The sequence below is a fragment of the Pseudophryne corroboree genome, chromosome 4 (assembly GCF_028390025.1).
Source record: "Pseudophryne corroboree isolate aPseCor3 chromosome 4, aPseCor3.hap2, whole genome shotgun sequence".
In the NCBI taxonomy this organism is placed as follows: Eukaryota; Metazoa; Chordata; class Amphibia; order Anura; family Myobatrachidae; genus Pseudophryne; species Pseudophryne corroboree.
Window position 1 is genome coordinate 913,843,092 of NC_086447.1, and position 22,510 is coordinate 913,865,601.

Below are 22,510 nucleotides of genomic sequence, written 5' to 3' on the forward strand. Positions count from 1 at the left end.
TTTAAAATTTATACCGAAAATAAACATTAAAAATAGTTAGGAGCTTATTGATTTTAAAAACATGTTAACACATTTATTCACACACTAAACCTCTACAAAAAAAAAAAGCCACATTTCCCACATCTACATTAAAAATAACTTATTCACAATGTTAATGGCCCATTATGCCTACAAAGTGTTCTTCAGGTATTATTTGTAGACTTAATTGGTCATGACCATTATCAATCATTACACTAATTGGATTCGTAATTGAGGAAGGCTTGTGGAGCCATATTTAACTTAAAAGTTTTAAAAAAAACATTGCTGTGCGTTTTTTTCACTAAAAGCGTGTGCAATTTTAAGAGGACATCTACGAGAAGTTAGGTTTTATACGATGAGGTTTGTGGTATTGCGATGGGTTCGCATTAGTGCGATGTAATTTGGCTTACACCTACTTTGTGTATTACTGCGTACGAAATAGGAAAAATACGTTGGGGGCGGATTTTCGCTTTTGTGCAACGTATTCGCAATTTTGCGAATATGTTGTGCAAACGAAAAAAATAGCGAACAACTCGGAATGACCACCATAGACGGGAAGTAGACCGGCTGGCAGTGTGGTGCAGCAACAACAACCTTACGTTAAATCCACTCAAACAGTGGAGATGGTGGTAGACTTCAGGAGGAAGTGTTAGGATCTCCTGCTCTGTGCTGCCACGTCGCCATGGCAACCGGGAGTCAAGTGTTAGCGAAGTAACCTGAGCGCAGCTGATACTACGGTCCGGGTTTTTACTGTGTAGTGGTTACAGGCTCTGTGCACGGCAGGGAATCGGAGGCTGGTTTTGTGCTCACAGTCTGTGAGGTCTGAGTGGGGCGTGGACAGCACCTCCTATATAAACCATCCTCTCAGGCTAGGCAGGTGCTGCTGAATCTTTGTTTGTTAGTCAGTTCCAGAGAGTTAGCTAGTACTGTGTGACTTTGTATTTACTTTTTGCTTACTGCAAATAGGCCTTGGGATTCGGTACTTCATTCTGCCAATCCGGACCTAGCAGTAAGACTGGAGTCAGTTGTTTAACCTGCTGGGGTTCTTTTGCTATTCTGTGAACCCAGCAGGTTTGCGGCTGTACTCTCAGACCTGCTTGCTTAATCCTCCCTCACTGTGCAGGGCGTCCAGGTGTCAGTTTAGTGGCAGTAAGCTGAACCTGTGCCCTGCAAGTGGGGGTTAGGATTGTGGATACTCTCCTTGTGTCTATATTTCTATCTCTGACCAAGGAGTTTATTCCCACACCCGTTGGTGACCCTTTGGGGTTTTTTCTGTTGCTCTTAGCAACATCATTTCGGGTGCTCCACATGTTAAATCACTACATCTCGCTTCATTGTCCGCTCTATTCCATCTGAGCATTCCTGACACTAGGGAGACACCCAGTTCCTGAGCCTTTGGGCTTCTCTGTTCACTTTGTGTTTATTAGTTATTCCATCACCTCCTGTGTATGTTATGTTATACTGTCTGTGAGTTTGTTTGCTTCGCATCCCTCTCTGTTCATACACCGGTATACTCCTGTTAGCACTGTTGTGCATAACATATTCAGCAGCCATACTCCTGTTGAAATTTTGTCGGAATATGGAGCATACCCCTCAAAATATTTTGCAACAGGTGGTCGATCAGGTGCAGGTCCTGAATCGACAATTTAATGAGATGTCCATTAAAATGAACACCCCGCAGGCCGCTAGCAGAGCTCCCGCAGCAGCAGCGGCAAGTTCAGGGGTTAAGGAACCGAAATTAAATCTCCCGGATCGTTTTTCTGGAGATCGCTCGCAGTTCTTTTGTTTCAAGGAGAGCTGTAAGCTATATTTCAGGCTTAGGCCCCAGTCTTCTGGGTCGGAGATTCAGCGGGTGGGCATGGTGATTTCCTTGCTACAAGGAGACCCACAGGTCTGGGCATATCGGTTGCAGCCTGACTGTCCGTCGCTTAAAAGTGTTGATGCTTTTTTTACGGCACTGGGCATTTTGTATGATGACCCTGACAAGATGGCTTCAGCCGAGGCTCAGATTACGGTCCTTAAGCAAGGGTGACGGCCATCTGAGGTTTATAGTACGGAGTTTCGGAGGTTGGCTCATGATACCCAGTGGAATGACCCAGCCCTGAGAAACCAGTACCGAAGGGGCCTTTCTGACCAGATAAAGGACCAACTGGTACAATATCCCTCGCCTGATAGCTTAGATCAGCTCATGCAGTTATCCATCCGGGTCGATAGACGGCTGAGAGAGCGTAGGCATGTACTAAGTAAAACAACACCTGAGTACACCACCTATAGAAAGATTGGGGAACCTGCTAGACAGGGAGGAGAAAGGACCTGTGATAGGATGACACAACCATGTGATTCCATATATCATCAGTGGTTTATCTAGCAAATAGGACCAGCATCAGGTACAACGAGTGAATGAAGCAGGAGCACAATTTTGACTATAGGATCAGGGAACATGTGGAGGTCGTGCATTCACAAGTGTGAAAGTAATTACTTATGATCATTATACTATCACAATATATACTTACGTATACTTACCGTACCATCCATGTGTTATTGGAGGAGTAGACATCATGGATCCATCATGGATCCATATAGGATCAGGGAACGTTTGGAGGTCATGCATTTACAAATTTGAAAATAATTATTTATGATCATTAGACAATCACAGTATATACTTATGTACACTTACCGTACCATCCACGTATTATTGGAGGAACAGAGATCATGGATCCACATATATATATATATATATGTGTATATATATATATATATATATATATGTGTGTGTACATATATATATATATATCTTCTCACGCAGGGGCGGATTGGGAAACAAAAGTGGCCCTGGAAAAATTTCTAAAAGTGGCCTCATGTGGGCGGCACCAAATGAACTGTGGGTGGAGCCAATACCAAAGTAGGCGGGATTAATTAAAAGTACTCCTCACAACCCCCAGACATAAAACTACACCTCACACACCCCAGACATAAAATAATACCTCACCCCCCCGACATAAAATTACACCTCACACCCCCCCCCCCCGACATTGAATTACACATCCCCCAGACGTAAATTTGCACCTCACACCCCACCCCCGACATAAAATTACACCTCCCCCCCCAGACATAAAATTGCAGTTCACACCCACACCACCCCCAACATAAAAGTACACCTCGCACCCCTCCAAACATAAAATTGCACCTCACCCCCCCCCCCTCACCTCCCCATGACATGAGGCACCTCACCTCACCTCATGAGAGGAACATACATTTAGGGGAATCACTCTTCTGCAGAACGTGAAGCCTCACCTCTCTTACTACAGAATGTGATCCCACTGCGGCCGCACCTTCCCTTCCCGCATGGTCCACGCTGATGACGTCGGAAAAGTTTGGCGCGCGGACCTCCTCTTCAGGTCAGATGGGTGGGGGTGGAGCCGCTCATTGGCAGCTGCAGTGCCCACACAGTCACTTGACGCAGGAGGGGGAGAGGGGGCAGCATAAACTTCTGACGTGCGGGGGGTGGGAGTTGCCGGGCCAGCTCTCCTGACACAGGAATAAGCTGCTGGGGTGGGTGGGGGTGGCAACATAAACTGGTGACGTGCGGAGGGGGGGGGGGGGGGCAGCCCAGCTCTCTTGATAGCACATAGGCATAAGCTGCTGACGAGGGGGGTGGGGGTGGAGTGTGGTAGCATGAAGCATGAAGTGGTGACATGCGGGGGGGCGGCCGGCCCAGCACTTCTGACAATGCTCTAGATAGCGGCCCTCGGCCGCACACAGAACACCCGGGCAAAAATAAGCTGTGGCAGCATGAAGTGGTGACATGCGGGGTGGGGCGGCGGCCCGGCAGTTCTGACACACAGCTCTGAGCTCCCCATAGAGGCCCGCGGCCACACACAAAAATAAGCTGCTGGCGGGGGGGGGGGGATGAGGAGGAGAGGAGAGGTTCGGGGCGGCCCAGCACTTCTAACAGCTCTCGTCTGGCAGCGGTGACGTGCGCGCGGGGGGGGGGGGGGGGCGGCCCAGCACTTCTGACACACAGTTCTCCATAGCGGCCCGGCTGCCCATAGCATTGACTGGTGACGTGCAGTGTGGGGGGGGGGGGCGTGAACACAACAGGCATAAGCTGTTGAGGGGAAGGGGGGGGCAGCATAACATGGTGATTTGCGGGGCCGCCTCTCCTGACAGCGGCCGCAGACACTATTACATTATGCAGGTATTGTGTGCCTGCAGCCTGGTGATGCAGAGGGGGCGGGGCCGCGTAGGACAGTCGGCCCCACGGCCCAAACGGCCCCCCGGGGAAACTCCCGGTGACTTCTATGGCCAATCCGGCCCTGTTCTCACGTGAAAATGGAATGGGAATCCATAGTCAACAGTGAGGACCAGTTGACCGGACAGAATAATAACTTACCTTGGACGTCAAGGGGTGCATGCGTACATGTAATACATTATATGAGACCAATTAGAATAACTGATATAAGGGAATGGTCGAATCTATATAATAATTATCATGGGATGGACCTAAGGTCCGACATATATGTACAATTAAATTCTGGACATATGGAACATGGGAATTACATAAGACTTGTCTTTATTCACAATACTATGGCCCTCATTCCGAGTTGATCGGTCGCAAGGCGAATTTAGCAGAGTTACACACGCTAAGTCGCCGCCTACTGGGAGTGTATCTTAGCATCCTAAAATTGCGACCGATGTATTCTTATTATTGCGATCACAAACTACTTAGCAGTTTTAGAGTAGCTCCACACTTACTCTGCCTGTGCGATCAGTTCAGTGCTTGTCGTTCCTGGTTTGACGTCACAAACACACCCAGCGTTCGCCCAGGCACTCCCACCGTTTCTCCGGCCACTCCTGCGTTTTTTCCGGAAACGGTAGCGTTTCCATCCACACGCCCATAAAACGCCGTGTTTCCGCCCAGTAACACCCATTTCCTGTCAATCACATTACGATCGCCGGAGCGATGAAAAAGCCGTGAGTAAAAATACTACCTTCATAGCAAAGATACTTGGCGCAGTCGCAGTGCGAAAATTGCGCATGCGCACTAAGCTGAATTTAACTGCGATGCGATGAAAAATACCGAGCGAACAACTCGGAATGAGGGCCTATATGTACATCATGGGGTTGATACAACTCCATAGATACCAACATCCTTGTGGTATGTGAAATTGCAATAATAACATCCATCCAACAGGGAGGACTATTGGGATGGACATAATAACAAATTACCCTGTGTAAATAGATATGCAATCCACTACATGAGGGATATAGATACAAAGATTGGATGAACGAACACTAGAACTTTTATGGTGTGGACTCATCTTTATATAGAATCCAGGCTTAAATATGTGGAATAGGGGATCTACTTAACAAACCACATAAACTATACCAACAGCAACCTGAATGTTATACTTAATGGGGCATTACTGTGGAAATTAGACATACATAGATATAGCTATACAAAATATTCACTACTGGAGGAATAGATAAAATTTATTATACATGTGTGATAGAATGGGGATCGATTTGGACACATAATTTATTTTGGGTTATTTATAGGACACATGTGTATATTGATCAATATAGGGCATAAAATTAATTATCACACAAAAAAAAGGGGGGGGGGGGATGGACAATAGGCACTTTATATATGGATGCATATATATAGAAGTATAAATTCTACGAGGATTTCCATTTAATAATGGACACTGGGAGTGAGGCAGTAATCACAGCACATTATTATAGATAGATGAGCACGGAGCTTGTTATTGCATTTTGTTCACGTTTTTCACAACACTAATTTGTTTGTTTTTTGCACATGCACTTCTGGACAACACTTTTAGGAATGCACAGGACAGTGCACTGCAGATATGCATTGTATGGTTGAAATTTTATAGGGAGTGATAACATGTCAGTGGTAATGACGTGGGTATCCAATAGCAGTATAAATGACACGCACTAATTCAACACGATCAAAAATAATAACAATTTATATTGCACTTGGTGCACTTTTTAGGGGTGAAAGATATATAGAACACGGGGATATGGTTTTATGTGGGTTCTTTTCAATACATGATATGGATATATATATTTCCTTAGCAAAGTAATGACAATATAGAACATTTATATGCAGCAGGTTGCTTGTATATCAACTCTGGATACAAGAATGGGACACATATTTGACACAAAAAGATTTAATGACAACATGGATATACCACACCATTTACATAGTTCGATTCAATTCATTATGAATACACATAGTACGGGGTCCCCCAGGCTAATTAGCACGCTGACTCAATGGCACGGAACCTAACAAGATCACCTGTGTAGGTGAAAGGAGTTAAGTGTGTAGATTGATCATCTAGACCGCAAGCATGAGAAACGGACAGGAGGTTTGAAAATACCCCGTTAACCAATGACAGTGATAAGAGAACGTAGCGGGTTTTGCCGATTGGTCCACCTACGATATAAACTGCATGAGGAGGCGGGCGCCAGACGCTAGAGCCCAGAAGAAGCTCTAACAAAGAGCGAAATGCGCATAGGTTTAGCCGTGCCCTGCTAATGTACATGTACAGAATTCTAAGCTCCTAAATCAATTACCAGTGTACCGCAAATTAATGTGTTAGTCACAGATCTAAGAGTGTTACCCGAGATTGCTATGCAGAGTTACATGTGATTGTGGGAGGAGGGCAGTAGGGGCTGATTACATCCAGGCTGTCAGATACGTGCATTGCAATATATAAATCATGCAGAGTATGCTAGTCGGTGGGTTTTGTATGTAAGAGAGTAAATCCGTCCCCACATTGACTGCAATTTATTTTCTGACATAGCCAGCTCTCCAATAACCCGAGAGTGCTGGGGTGATATAATAGGGGATAACGGCTGAGTATAACACTCATCTCCATAGATATATACAGAGTATAACTGCAAAATCATACAATTGATATATAGAAGATGTGAGAGGAGAGGATCTGTAAATTTCATCTGCAAATCTCATCCCCCAGTACTCATATTGTCTATAAGAAACAATCATATATTATAAACTTGGAGGGGGACACTTCTAATTTAATCTCCTGTGTGATACAGCAGGAAGCAATTACAATTTATTTCTGTGCAGCACAGGAATACTGGCAGACTGCCAAGAACCCATACTGACACATAATAGCAACAATTGTTGCCAGTCACAGCATGTAAGCAATATGTGGTTGTAATTTACCATTACTAGAGGAACCAATTGACACAGTGTCAATAGCATATATAGAGCAATGGGAGATTGATACACAATACTGTCTATAAATAAATGAATATAAGCATATAAGAAAACTTGGACAGAAAGTGTTATTTATCTTATTCATATTTTGTCATATTGCCACATGTAATTTGAGTGCGGTACATTTGGAAGGAACATATTGATCAGATATAATTGAGTATTAGGATTGCACACAGATATTTATTGGGTACAGACATATAAACAATTGGAGCCTAGAGTCTTTATACTCATCATAAGAGTGACATAAAAGACATTAAACAAATAAGCGGCACACGATTTGGTTTTAAGAAATTTAATTTATTTTTATCTTTTACACAAGACAGAAATCTGTCTAATAAACAATTCTTCTTTTCACGTTTTTCTATTTCTATAAAAAAAATTTAATATTTCGCTTTGTGTGGCCTAATGTTTAGGCCATTATAATACCTTATGGGATACTATGAATAAAGGATGACATTCCATGTGGGTATTGGTACTTCATGTTTGTAATAAAACACAAAAGAAATTTAAAAATACGAAAATAAGAATATCATAAAATATATTTGTTAAGGGAAAAAAAGGGGGGGAGTGCACCCAGGCAAACTGATCTCTGCCACAATTCTTTTTCTTTGTATACATTTTTAGATTAGTAGGTAGCACCAACGCTAAAATATACAATATTTGAATGAAAATTTGGCGTTTAACCCCTAAATAATAACATTGATTATTCTAACATTGGTTCTGGTGCGGGATTTTTTCTCTGTCGAATATGAAAGGGAGACCGCAGTTTCCTTTTTTCCCAAGGGAACCTCAGACTCTGAGGAATATTCCAAGGACCCTATGCAGATTGGGGCTACCCGCCTCTCCTCGCGTGAGAAGACGTGGAGGAGACAGCAGGGGTTGTGTTTGTACTGTGGGAATAATGGTCATGTTGTAGTATCATGCCCAGAAAAGCCGGAAAACTTCAGGGCCCGACGGTGATGGGAAATATCCTGTCAGGCCAGAAGTCAGAATTTCCCAAAAATACTTTTCTCATTCCGGTGACTTTGGAGATCCTCGGTCAAACTGTCAGAACTGAGGCCTTTGTTGACAGTGGGGCCGATGGGGTTTTCATGGACCGTCAATTTGCCCTGGAACACTCTGTTCCCTCATTACCTTTGGCATCAGAGATTGAGATCTGTGGGTTAAACGGGGAACCATTGCCCCAGGGTAAAATTATCTCCTGCACCAGCCAAATTCCTTTGTTTATTGGAGCCACACACTCTGAAAAATTGTCTTTCTATGTGACTGTCTGTACTTTTGCCCCATTGGTTTTGGGGTTACTCTGGTTAAGGGCCCATAACCCTCAATTTGACTGGGTCTCTGGGGAGATTCTTAGTTGGGGTACTGATTGTTTCAGGAGTTGCTTGAGCCTTCCAGTCAGGCTCTCGCAGCTAAGTTTGCTAGGATTGCCAGGATGTTATGCAGATTTTGCGGATGTGTTCTCCAGAAAAGTTGCAGAGGTACTACCTTCCCATCGCCCCTATGACTGTGCCATTGATTTGTTGCCGGATGCTAAGCTTCCCAAGAGCAGGTTGTACTCCCTGTCACGTCCTGAGACTCAGGCTATGGCAGAGTACATTCAGGAGAACTTGGCTAAGGGATTTATCAGACTCTCACAGTCCCCAGTTGGGTCGGGGTTCTTCTTCGTGGGTAAAAAGGACGGTTCGTTGCGACCCTGCATCGACTTCAGGGAATTGAACCGTATCACGATTAAAAACTCGTACCCACTGCCTCTCATTTCTGTTTTGTTTGACCAGCTTCGTACTGCCACCATTTTTTCTAAGATTGACCTACGCGGTGTTTACAATCTAATCCGAATAAGAGAGGGGGATGAATGGAAGACTGCCTTTAATACCCACTCAGGGCATTATGAATATTTGGTGATGCCATTTGGGCTCTCTAATGCCCCGGCAGTCTTCCAGGAATTCATGAACGATGTGCTCAGGGAATATTTGGATATATTCTTAGTTGTTTATCTAGATGACATCCTAATCTTCTCCCATTCCCTGGAGGAACATCGGAAGCATGTACGCTTAGTTCTCTAGAAACTCAGAGACCACCAGCTTGGGGCGAAGCTGGAGAAGTGCGAATTTGAAGTCCAGCAAATCGCATTTCTAGGGTATATTATCTCTCTGAAGGTTTCCAAATGGAGGGTTCTAAGTTACAGGCAGTCCTGGATTGGGTGCAGCCCACTAGTTTGAAGGCGCTTCAGCGTTTTCTGTGCTTTGCGATTTTTTATAGACGGTTTATCACTGGATTTTCGTCTATAGTGGCCCCCTTGGTGGCACTCACTAAGAAAGGGGCGGATGTTGCTCACTGGTCTTGTGAGGCCAAAGCAGCCTTTGCCCGTCTCAAAAGGGCATTTGTCTCGGCCAAGGTGCTGCGACACCCAGATCCAGAGCGGCCTTTTGTGGTAGAAGTGAATGCCTCTGAGATGGGTATTGGGGCGGTGCTCTCTCAGATGGGGGTGTCTGATAATCGCCTTCATCCCTGTGCTTACTTTTCCTGTAAATTTTAGTCTGCCGAGATGTATTATGATGTGGGTAACCGGGAATTGTTGGCTATAAAGGATGCACTCGGGGAGTGGAGACACTGGCTTGAGGGGGCTAAGTTTGTGGTCTCAATTCTCACCGACCATAAGAATCTGGCATATTTAGAGTCAGCAAAGCGGCTCAATGCCAGGCAGGCACGATGGGCTTTGTTTTTTGCTCGCTTTAATTTTTTGATAACATATCGCCCTGGGTCAAAAAACATCAAGGCTGATGTGCTCTCGCGGAGTTTTGCTCCAGTCCAAGAGACCACCGAGGAGCCATTGCCCATTGTGTCCCCATCATGTATTAAAGTGGGCATTACTCAGGACCTCTTGTCATTAGTCCTTAGAGCACAGGAGCAGGCTCCTCCAGACCTTCCGGTAGGTCTCTTGTTTGTGCCTCCTAGGTTAAGACAGCGAGTGTTCCTGGAATGCCATGCATAGAGGTCGGCAGGGCATCCGGGTATTGCCAGAAGTCGGGAGTTGCTGTCTAGGGCGGTGTGGTGGCCCTCGGTGGCTAGGGATGTGGATCAGTGGGTTCGGGCATGTGACGTTTGTGCCCGAAATTAAACTCCTAGAGGGGTTCCTGTCGGCCCATTACATGCACTCTCTATTCCATCTAAGCCATGGACCCACATTTCCATGGATTTTGTGGTGGACTTGCCCAAATCCTCGGGGATGACAGCCATTTGGGTTGTCGTTTACAGGTTTTTGAAGATGGCGCATTTCGTTCCACTGGTTGGGTTGCCATCGGCCAGACGTCTGTCTGAGTTATTTATGCAGCATGTTGTGCGCCTCCACGGGTTGCCACTTGATGTGGTCTCTGACCGTGGATCCCAGTTTGTGGCCAAATTCTGGAGGGCATTTTGTTCTGATCTCCAGATTTCTGTGAGCTTGTCGTCAGGCTACTGAGAGGGTGAACCAGTCCTTGGAGCAGTTCCTCAGGTGTTATGTCTCCAAGTGTCATACTGACTGGGTTGCTCATCTGTCCATGGCGGAGTTTGCCTATAACAACGCGGCTCATTCTGCTACAGGGATCTCTCCCTTCCTTTGTGTGTATGGGCATCATCCTAAGGCCAATTCTTTTGACCCCCTGGATTCCACGCCTGGTGGTTCCTCTGTGGTTTCGGCCTTTAGGGGTATTTGGAGGAAAGTGAAGAAAGCCCTTGTGTCTGTGTCATTAGTGACCAAAAGGGTTTTTGATAAGCGGAGAAGACCCTGCAGCTTCAAATTAGGAGACTTTGTCTGGTTGTCCACCAAGAATTTGAAGTTGAGACAGCCATCTCATAAGTTAGGCCCCCGGTTCATTGGCCCTTATAAGATCACCAGGGTTATCAATCCGGTGGCATTTCAGTTAGATCTGCCCCGTTCATTGGGTATCAATAAAACATTTCATTGTTCCCTTTTAAAACTGGTGGTTAGTAATCCTTCTTCCAGTGGAAGACCTTCTCCTCTTCTGATACGGGGTCAGAGGGAGTTTGTGGTTGAAAGGGTTCTTGACTCCAAGATGGTTCGGGGTCGGCTGTAATTTTTGGTGCACTGGAAGGGGTATGGCCCGGAGCAGCGGTCGTGGCTGCGCAGTTGTGATCTTCATGCCCCCAGACTTATACGCTCTTTTTTCTCGCAGTTCCCAGATAATCCTGGTGGTAGGGGTTCTTTGACCCCTCGTCAGAGGGGGGTACTGTTAGGATCTCCTGCTCTGTGCTGCCACGTCGCCATGGCAACCGGGAGGCAAGTGTTAGCGAAGTAACCTGAGCGCAGCTGATACTCCGGTCCGGGTATTTACTGTGTAGTGGTTACAGGCTCTGTGCACGGCAGGGTATCCGGCGCTGGTTTTGTGCTCACAGTCTGTGAGGTCTGAGTGGGGCGTGGACAGCACCTGGTATATAAACCATCCTCTTAGGCTAGGCAAATGCTGCTGAATCTTTGTTTGTTAGTCAGTTCCAGAGAGTTAGCTAGTACTGTGTGACTTTGTATTTACTTTTTGCTTACTGCAAATACAGTAGGCCTTTGGATTCGGTACTTCATTCTGCCAATCCGGACCTAGCAGTAAGACTGGAGTCAGTTGTTTAACCTGCTGGGGTTCTTTTGCTATTCTGTGAAGCCAGCAGGTTTGCGGCTGCACTCTCAGACCTGCTTGCTTAATCCTCCCTCACTGTGCAGGGCGTCCAGGTGTCAGTTTAGTGGCAGTAAGCTGAACCTGTGCCCTGCAAGTGGGGGTTAGGATTGTGGATACTCTCCTTGTGTCTATATTTCTATCTCTGACCAAGGAGTTTATTCCCACACCCGTTGGTAACCCTTTGGGGTTTTTTCTGTTGCTCTTAGCAACATCATTTCGGGTGCTCCACATGTTAAATCACTACATATCGCTTCATTGTCCGCTCTATTCCATCTGAGCATTCCTGACACTAGGGAGACACCCAGTTCCTGAGCCTTTGGGCTTCTCTGTTCACTTTGTGTTTATTAGTTATTCCATCACCTCCTGTGTATGTTATGTTATACTGTCTGTGAGTTTGTTTGCTTCGCATCCCTCTCTGTTCATACACCGGTATACTCCTGTTAGCACTGGTGTGCGTAACAGGAAGACAGCCACTGTACCCCCGCTTGTGATTGCCGACAGTGTGGTGTCATTGGTGGATTCCTTTAAGTTCCTAGGGACCAAACTTTTTCGGGACCTGAAATGGAGTTACAACATCGACTCTACTGTAAAAAAGGTGCAGCAGAGGTTGTTCTTCCTGAGGCAACTTAGGAGGTTCAATGTTCCCAAAAAACTGCTGCTGCTCTTTTATTCAGCCATTGTTGAGACTGTACTATGTTCTTCGATCATAGGTGGTCATTCCGAGTTGTTCGCTCGTTGCCGTTTTTCGCTGTGTTGCGATTAGGTGAAAACTGCGCATCCACATGGTACACAGCGCGCATGCGCTAAGTTATTTAACACAAAACTTAGTAGTTTTGCTGTTGCTCGAGCGGCGCTTTTCAGTCGCACTGCTGATCGGTGAATGATTGACAGGAAAGGGGCGCTTCTGCGTGGTAACTGAGAATTTTCTGGGAGTGTGCTAAAAAATGCAGGCGTGCAAGGGAAAAATGCAGGAGTGGGTGGAGAAATGGGGGAGTGGCTGGCTGAATGCAGGGTGTGTTTGTGACGTCAAACCAGGAACGAACATACTGAGGTGCTCGCAATCTATGAGTAGGTTTGGAGCTACTCAGAAACTGCAAGGAAATATTTAATAGCAATTCTGCTAATCTTTCATTACCAATTCTGTTAAGCTAAGATACACTCCCAGAGGATGGCGGCCTAGCGTGTGCAATGCTGCTAAAAGCAGCTAGCGAGCGAACAACTCGGAATGACCACCCTAGTCTGGTACAGTTCTGCCAATGAGAGTGACAGATGCAGGCTACAAAGGGTGGTGAGGATGGCAGAAAAAAAAGTTGGGACTGAGCTTCTCTCTGTTTAAGAATTGTACCTGTCCAGAGCTAAGAAGTGTGCAGGGAAAATTGCAGGGGATCAGTTACATCCTGGCCACGACTTGCTCAAATTGTTACCATCAGGCAGGCAATATATGGCGTTACCTGTAAAGTTAGCTAGAAGTTTAAAAAGCTACTTCCCGCAATCAATCCACCTGTTGAACAACTTCTAGGAAGCTCTAACTAAATCTCCTTTTCATGTAATATTGCACTGTATTTGTCAGGTTCGGTTTGGTTTGTGTCCCCGGAGGGGGCGCTAGTGGGTCAGTGGAGGTAGGATGGAAGAAGTACGGAGACTGGATTGGATTCCCGCGCATGTGCGCAATGTTATTTATTAACATAAAAGTTCACACAATAAGGCAGCAGAATAACGTGCAGGAATAAACAATAAAAAGTATGCAATGGAAATGGTGCAGCTTGGAAGCTGAAAGTCTATGGAAGGAATGGTAATATGACAGTATGATGGATAAGTCCACTGGTGTGGAAACCAGAGTGGTTTAAAACAGGGAGCCAGCAGAGATGGTAATAAATGTATAGCAACCTGGTAGCAGATGCAGGAGACTCAGGTGAATGTTCACAGTGCAGTTCGTTAAGCACAGGCAGCTAGCAAGCTGCTTCACAGGTGAGGTAATGGAATGCACCTGGAGAGAGTCTCTATTGCTGAGGCTGAAGCACACTGTGGTTGTAGATAGGTGTGGAGCCAAATACAGATGCAGGGGTTGCTGATGCTTGTAGTTCCACGGAGATGCAGGAAGATAACCAGGAACACAGGGGATCTGGAGACTTGAACACGGGGAACCACTGGAAGCTGGAACACGGGGAACCACTGGAGGCTGGAACACAGGGAACCACTGGAGGCTGGAACACAGGGAACCACTGGAGGCTGGAACACAGGGAACCACTGGAGGCTGGAACACAGGGAACCACTGGAGGCTTGACACACCGAATGTAGCAGGAGAGCTGGAGTGATTGCTGGAACTTGTAGTTCCACAGGAACACTGGGACCGCTGGTAACTGGAACGTAACTGGAACAGCTGGGACCTGTTGTTCCACAGGTCTAATACACAAGGATCTCTGAAGACAGAGGACTGCAAACAGGAGACGCCTGTTCACAGAATGTGACTTGCAGGAGAGTTGGAGTGGTTGCTGGAACTTGTAGTTCCACAGGAACACCGGAACTGCTGGAAACTGGAACGTAACTGGAACAGCTGGGACCTGTTGTTCCACAGGTCTAATACACAAGGAAATCTCTGTAGACAGAGCATTGCAAACAGGAGCCGCCTGTTCACGGGATGTGACGTGTTGTACAAGGCGATGTGAGAGAGCCACAAACTGGAAGTTATACCTTCTGCACAGCAGTGATTGGACACAAACTGCAGGCAGATATACTAGCTGGATTAGGTGTCCAGATCAGCTGTGAGTTAGCTGAAGCATTCCAGGCTGCAGAGGACTGAAAACTAGAACTGGAACAGAACTGAACTGGTTAGGTGGAGCACGGAGAGCTGTGGGCTGCAGGAGACTGAAGACTGGAACAGAACTGGAACTGCTGGGACCTGTAGTTCCACAGGTCCAATTTACAGGGGATACTCTGAGGACAGAGGACTGAAGCCAGGAGAGCCCAGTTCACTGGAAGTGATGCAATGGAGACTGCGGATTCCTGACAGTACCCCCCCTTTTATGGGTGGGCACCGAACACCCACGCAGGAACTTGGAGGATCCTTGAAAAAGAACTTAGGAATACACAAAAGCAGAGGTCCTCAAAAGTCTTCCCAACTTTCATCTTCAGAAGACAGATTTTCCCAGTCAGAACAAGTAGACCATTCATGGTCATTTGAGACAGATTTTACTTCCTGGGAGAAGGCATAACTTGGAAGGATAGAACCCCCCATATTGTAACTTGAGTCGTCATCAACAAACTCACTTTCAGAGTCAGAATCCAGGTCTAGTGTGGTCATGGGAGCCTTTAGTTTAGGAACAATATCTGAGACAACCTGTGGACCAGTGAATTTTAAGTTATATGAGACACCAGGACTAGGGGTAACGGCAGCATAGCCAATACTTACATCAACAGATGGTAGACTTTGAACTGGTTTTTGAGCTCTCCAATTCTTGTAATTCTTGAAATCTCTGATACATTGATTCAACAGAACCTGATCGTGTTTGGAAAGAGTTGAGTCGAAAAACTGAGAACTGGAAGACTGATCAGAAGACTGAGCAGATGTTGAATCTGGGGAGTCAATACTTTCAGAAGTGTTGCTGTAGGATGGAGGCACGGAAGTATATGCAACTTTCAAATCTAAAGTCTGAGAACATTGTCTTGATTTTGCAGCTTGGAAATTTTTAATAGCTTGGTCTAATGTATCCTGATCTTGCACAGACAGAGATGTTGGAGAGGATTTAGCAGTAGACAAACTGTTGACAAATTGGCCGGAATGCCCAGATGACTCTGAATGCATAAACTTTGGAGCAAACTCCTGTTTTACGGCTTCGCAGAAAGTGGGAAGATCACTCAGTAGCGGATCCTTAGATTCAATGAGAGGATTCGCCCAGTCCAGTGCTCTACCTTTGAAGAACAGGAGGAAGTATCTGATTGCATTGGCTGGAGAAATAGTCACTGAAGGTTCAGACTCAGTAAAAGCGAGGTATTGGCTCGCCACTGCACAAAACTGAGCATAGTCACCATCAAAATAGACTGAAGCTTGTGTATCTAGTGGACACTTAGAAGGCCGAATGTCAGTTGAAGTATCGGAAGAAAATGTAGGACACTTGAGAGTTGAGGACTGAAATAAGCATTCAGAAGCAGGAGTAGAATCAACTTGAAATGCTCGAGGGTGGAGAGAGGACGTCATCTCCTGGATTGACTGACGGGAATTCTCAGCTGAGGTTGACCGAACGCTAGAAGCTTCATCTTGGGGTGAGATGCTTAGAGCCTCCATCTGGGTTGAGGCAACTGCAATATCTGAAAGAACTGTAGACTCTGGAGATAGCGACAGGAGTTGCTTACTTGAAACACCGGAGAGAACCACACCGGGTTCAGAGGAACTGGAATCGGTAGGGACCGATGGCAACTTTAGACAAATGGATGGATCCGGAACTTGTACAGGACTATTTGAATTGACTTGAACCAAAGGAGGCTGATCTGGACAGACGGATGGGACCGGATTGGGTCCAGAAAAGCTTGAACCGGCTGGAACCGGAGGAGTCTTCGGACTGACGGATAGGACCGGATTTGATCCGAAGAGGCTGGAATCGTCTGGAACCGAAGGAGGTTTACTGAATTCGGCTGGAACCGAAGGAGGCCTCGGACTGACGGATAGGACCGGATTTGATCCGAGGATGCTGGAATCGGCTGGAACTGAAGGAGGTAGCTCAGCATTGGAAACAGAGCTACTCGGGCTGGCTGGAACCAGAGGAGGCTGATCCGGACAGACGGATGGGACCGGATTGGGTCCGGAAGAGCTTGAAGCGGTAGGAACCGGTGGAGTCCTCGGACTGATGGATAGGACCGGATTTGCTCCGAGGATTCTGGAATCGGCTGGAACCGAAGGAGGTAGCCCATCGTTGGAGCCACTCAGGCTGGCTGGAACCAGTGGAGACTTTGGACCGACGGCTGGAACCGGGCTAGGTCCATTGACACTTGACTCTGTATAGACAGAATCCGGATGTTCTAATGATCCCTCTTGGAGTGGTACTGAGCTGGTAGCACTCTCTGAAGTTGGCAAACAAAAGTTCATGTCTGTATCTGTGGCTTTAAGAATTCCTCCTGGGATCTTGGCCCTGGATTCCTCACTTGAGGCTGAAACTCTAAAGACCCCTCCTGGGGTTAATAGATCAGACACACTTCTTTGAGTTGCATGCCCGGATGCCACTTCTGGAACCTGAACATCAGATACCCCTACTGGGGTCACAACATCAGATGCCCCACCTGGGGCTGTAGACACAGACGCCCCTTCTCGGGCTGTAGGCACGGACGCCCCTTCTCGGGCTGTAGGCACGGACGCCCCTTCTCGGGCTGTAGGCACGGACGCCCCTTCTCGGGCTGTGGGCACGGATGCCCCTTCTCGGGCTGTAGGCACAGAAACTACTTTAGTTTTGGGTAACGTAGATAGTCTCTGTTGATTTCTGAACTTGGGATTGGGTCTATTTGTCACAGGACCCCAATCGTATACTTTTTGGACACTCCTGTCCGGGGTAAAGGAACTTGAAACTGTAGAGGATACGTTGGAAGGTTTGCAGGTGAAAATATTGTGATGTTGGGACCTGTCATCAACTTTTGAGTTGCGGAAGGAACAGTCCTTAATAAGATGACTAGAACTCCCACAGTAAAAGCAGAGGTGAAGCTGCTTGCGATGCCGGCGTTCAGCCTCCGTGAGTTTGGAGCGCGGGTAGCTCTGGAATCTGCCCTCCCTCTGCATAGGAGAAGAGACTTTAGTTTGAAAAAAAGTTGACATGGAGGTCGCACTAGTCTCAATACTTTGAACAGTACTCTTCACTGCGTTTAAAGCACCACCCAGGATTTCTGGCATTATTGGAATGATTTTTGTTAGGAGACTTTGAAGTTGTTCCAATAGATGATAAAGAGTGCTTATTGGTTCAGAGTTCACAGCAGACAAAGGAGTCTTGAAGCTTTCAAAGGAGGAAGTCGCTCTCTCAGGAGAATTCGCTGTGAAGGGACTGCCATAGGACTGACTTGAGCAACAGCCATCCACAGGAACGGATTGTGCAGGGAAAGTTGAAATGACTGGAGCAGGAGTGACTTGAACAGGAACTGGAGAAAACAGAATTTGGAAGGGATTGCTGCAAGGTATCCAAACGGATAGACATTCCCTGTAGAAACTGGATCATCTGCTGCTGCGCAGCCTCTTGACCATCCGAACGGGAGACCAGATTTTGTAAGGCCCCTGACCCCACATTCTAACCACCTTCCGAGTCCATGGGCCTTGGACAAACTGTCAGGTTCGGTTTGGTTTGTGTCCCCGGAGGGGGCGCCAGTGGGTCAGTGGAGGTAGGATGGAAGAAGTACGGAGACTGGATTGGATTCCCGCGCATGTGCGCAATGTTATTTATTAACATAAAAGTTCACACAATAAGGCAGCAGAATAATGTGCAGGAATAAACAATAAAAAGTATGCAATGGAAATGGTGCAGCTTGGAAGCTGAGAGTCTATGGAAGGAATGGTAATATGACAGTATGATGGATAAGTCTTGTAGTTCCACAGGAACACTGGGACCGCTGGTAACTGGAACGTAACTGGAACAGCTGGGACCTGTTGTTCCACAGGTCTAATACACAAGGATCTCTGAAGACAGAGGACTGCAAACAGTAGACGCCTGTTCACAGAATGTGACTTGCAGGAGAGTTGGAGTGGTTGCTGGAAATTGTAGTTCCACAGGAACACCGGAACTGCTGGAAACTGGAACGTAATTGGAACAGCTGGGACCTGTTGTTCCACAGGTCTAATACACAAGGAAATCTCTGTAGACAGAGGATTGCAAACAGGAGCCGCCTGTTCACGGGATGTGACGTGTTGTCCAAGGCGATGTGAGAGAGCCACAAACTGGAAGTTATACCTCCTGCACAGCAGTGATTGGACACAAACTGCAGGCAGAGATACTAGCTCGATTAGGTGTCCAGATCAGCTGTGAGTTAGCTGAAGCATTCCAGGCTGCAGAGGACTGAAAACTAGAACTGGAACAGAACTGAACTGGTTAGGTGGAGCACGGAGAGCTGTGGGCTGCAGGAGACTGAAGACTGGAACAGAACTGGAACTGCTGGGACCTGTAGTTCTACAGGTCCAATTCACAGGGGATACTCTGAGGACAGAGGACTGAAGCCAGGAGAGCCCTGTTCACTGGAAGTGATGCAATGGAGACTGCGGATTCCTGACAGTATTGCTGCTCAGTGGCGCACGCAGGGGGGGTTCTGAGTACCCAGAAACCCCCCTTGACCAGCCAATTTTTTTTAATCTGAGATGGAGACAGCCGTGTCTCCATCTCAGTACAAACCACGACCGCGATCACTGAAGCTGCTGCTGCACGGAGCTCTCATCGGGGCAAGCCTCAGGCTTCACAGCAGCCAGTGCCGACCCGACGCATACGCGCGATACGCGGCAGCATACAGCGCCAGACTCAGGAGGAAGCTGCTCTACTGCAGAGTGTGAGTGACCGTCTACGCTCTACACCGCCATGGCCACCCACTCACCAGCACCTACCCGCTCTCCTGCCCGCTCGCCCAGGACACAGAGAGCACAGACTGAGCACAGCGCAGTTGTGTGTCCTCCCGCGATGCAGGGAAACAGAGGGAAGCCGGAGACTGACAGTGAAGCATTGTGTGACGAAGGGGGAGCTGTAGCTGCACTACTACAGAGAAGGTATGTGCTTCTGCATGGCTGGCAGCTCCCCCTTTATACTGTGTGTGTGCATTTGTCGGTATGCCTCTGTACAATGTGTGTGTCAGTGTGCCCATATACTGCGTGTGTGTGTGTGTGTGTGTGTGTGTCAGTGTGCTTCTGGTCCCTGTGTGTATGTCAGTGGTGTGCCCATATACAATCTATATGTCAGCGTGCTCCTGGTCCCTGGGTCTGTCAGTTGGGATGTATTTGTGTGACCGACGCCAGGAAATATATATATAAATATTTTTTTATTTTTTTTAAATATTAATTTATGCGGAAATCCCCCACGATAAATCCTGTGTTTGCCCCTGCTGCTGGATGGTAGACGCTCCCATTTTATGGTATTGTAGTCTTTCGTGTTAGGGATTGTAGCTTACAGTATTACTGTGTCTACTGCATTGTGTACTTTATGTATGTCATATGTGTTTACCCCTTCTATGTGAACACCTGGCTGATGCTCTGGAAACTGAAAACAAATTGCTAGTATGGGTGGTATTCATGTGACCGGCGGTTGGGAGACCGACAGTCACATGACCTCCTCCACCATCCCGACCCCTCACTATCCCGATGGTCGGCATGCCGACCAACAGGGACTATTTCCACTCGTGGGTGTCCACGACACCCATAGACCGTAGGTCGCCACCGAGCCCGCAAGGGGCTTGCTGCACTCGCCCCTCCCCGCCGGGATCCCAGCGTCGGTATGCTGCCGGCGGTCTCCTGACCGCCGGACAGCCATACTACACCCCCTAGTATACGTGTATACCTGGCCAATAAAATGGATTCTGATTCTATAACCCCCCCTGCTGCTGTCCCTCTTCTCCCCTCAGCCTAACTTCATCCTCATCCTATCCTGTACATTTAAAGAAAGGTAAAGAGCTGCTTAGACCAATCACAGCAGCCAACAGCTCCAGGACAGCAAGCCAATAATCAACCCTTGCAGATGAGCACTGGCCAATAAGATCAAGTTAGAAATGCAAACTCGATCTAATTGGGTGCACTGTGTCTGCCAGCTTCAAATGACTGGTCTTGCCTCTGTGGCAGCCCAACTGCGGCTACTCTCATTGGGCTAAACAGCTGCAGTTGTGCAAGGGTTTTGTGTAGCTGAGGCCATCCCTGTATGTTACTGCAGCATTGACGCGAGTCCTCACTCCCGGCTGCCTGTCCACCCACCGGCAACCAAAACTCTTCCAGTCCGCTCCCGCTACTCATAAAGTACGAGGCCACTACTGTTGCAGCCCGCCTCCACTAATCATCCAGCCTGTCACTACTCTTGCAGTCCGCTGCGCTACTCTTCCAGCTCACCCCCACTACTCATTAAATCAAGGCCACTACTGTTGCGGCCCGCTGCGCTACTCACTCAGCCTGCCCTCATTGCTATGTTGGCTCACCCCTAATACTCCTCAGACGATGACCTCCCCCACTCCTAGTCCAGCCCTCACTCATCTGGATCTGGCAGGCAGGAAGAGGGACAGCTTCTAAATACACCCTCCTCTATAACCTGACTCTGGATACAGGCCGCCCAGCAGAGCCTCAAGAGCATCACTCCCCACTGCCTGTGCGCACGCGGCACGCCAATGACAGCAGGGTCAGGCAGCAAGGTTGTGGGAGATGACAACAGGGCGGGTGAAAGGTGGGCACAGTTATGTACTAGCTGGGATACCCAGAGTTGCCCGGATCCCACTGTTTGCTAACATAGTTTTAACCGTAAAAATAGGATTTTGATTACCTACCAGTAAATCCTTTTCTCCTAGTCCGTAGAGGATGCTGGAGATGACATCAAGACCATTGGGTATAGACGGGATCCGTAGGAGACATGGGCACTCTAAAGACTTTTCATTGGGTGTGAACTGGCTCCTCCCTCTATGCACCTACTCCAGACCTCAGTTGTAGGAACTGTGCTCAGGGAGATTGACATTTCGAGGAAAGGAATTACTTAACTAGTGGTGAGATATCTACCAACTCAGACCCTCAACCATGCCGCACACATGGTATTCAACATAGTTCATGCCTGTTGGTGTGTGTTAATTGCAGCAACATGCTGAAACCAAGATAACACAACTTGTGTAACTGTAATAACTAAACTGCAGGTAAAGTACGCACTGGGACGGGTGCCCAGCATTCTCTAAGGACTAGGAGAAAAGGATTTACCAGTAAAATCCTATTTTCTCATACATCCTAGACAGGAAAAGATGGGAGTCACCCCCTGTTTTAGACAGTGCCCTGTCACTGTTAACAAAAAAGGTGATTCTCCCTGCTCCTGGGTCGGCTTCACTTAAGGAGCCGGCAGACCGCAAGTTAGAGAATACATTGAAATCTATTTATGTGGCCAATGGAACACTGCTCAGGCCTACCATTGCCTGAGCGTGGGTGAGTAATGCTATTGAAAAGTGGTCAGAAAACTTGTCATCAGACATTGACACAATAGATAGAGGTAGACGAGATACTCCTAATATTAGGTCATGTCAAAGACGCTGCTGTATATATGCTGGAAGCCATGAAAGATATTGTTCTCTTGGGATCAAGAGCTGCTACCATAACAATTTCAGCACGTAGGGCGTTGTGGATTCGCCAATGGAATGCTGACACAGATTCCAAAAGAAATATGGAGGCTCTCCCGTATAAAGGCGAGGCCTTGTTTGGAGATGGGCTGGATACCTTCGTTTTCTGCGGCTACCGCAGGTAAGTCAACATTTTTTCCTAATGCTCCTGCGCCGGCGAAAAAGACGCATCACTCTCAGATGCAGTTCTTTCGGCCCAATAAATACAAAAAGGGTAAAGGTTCCCCTTTCTTTGCAGGTAGAGGAAGGGGAAAAG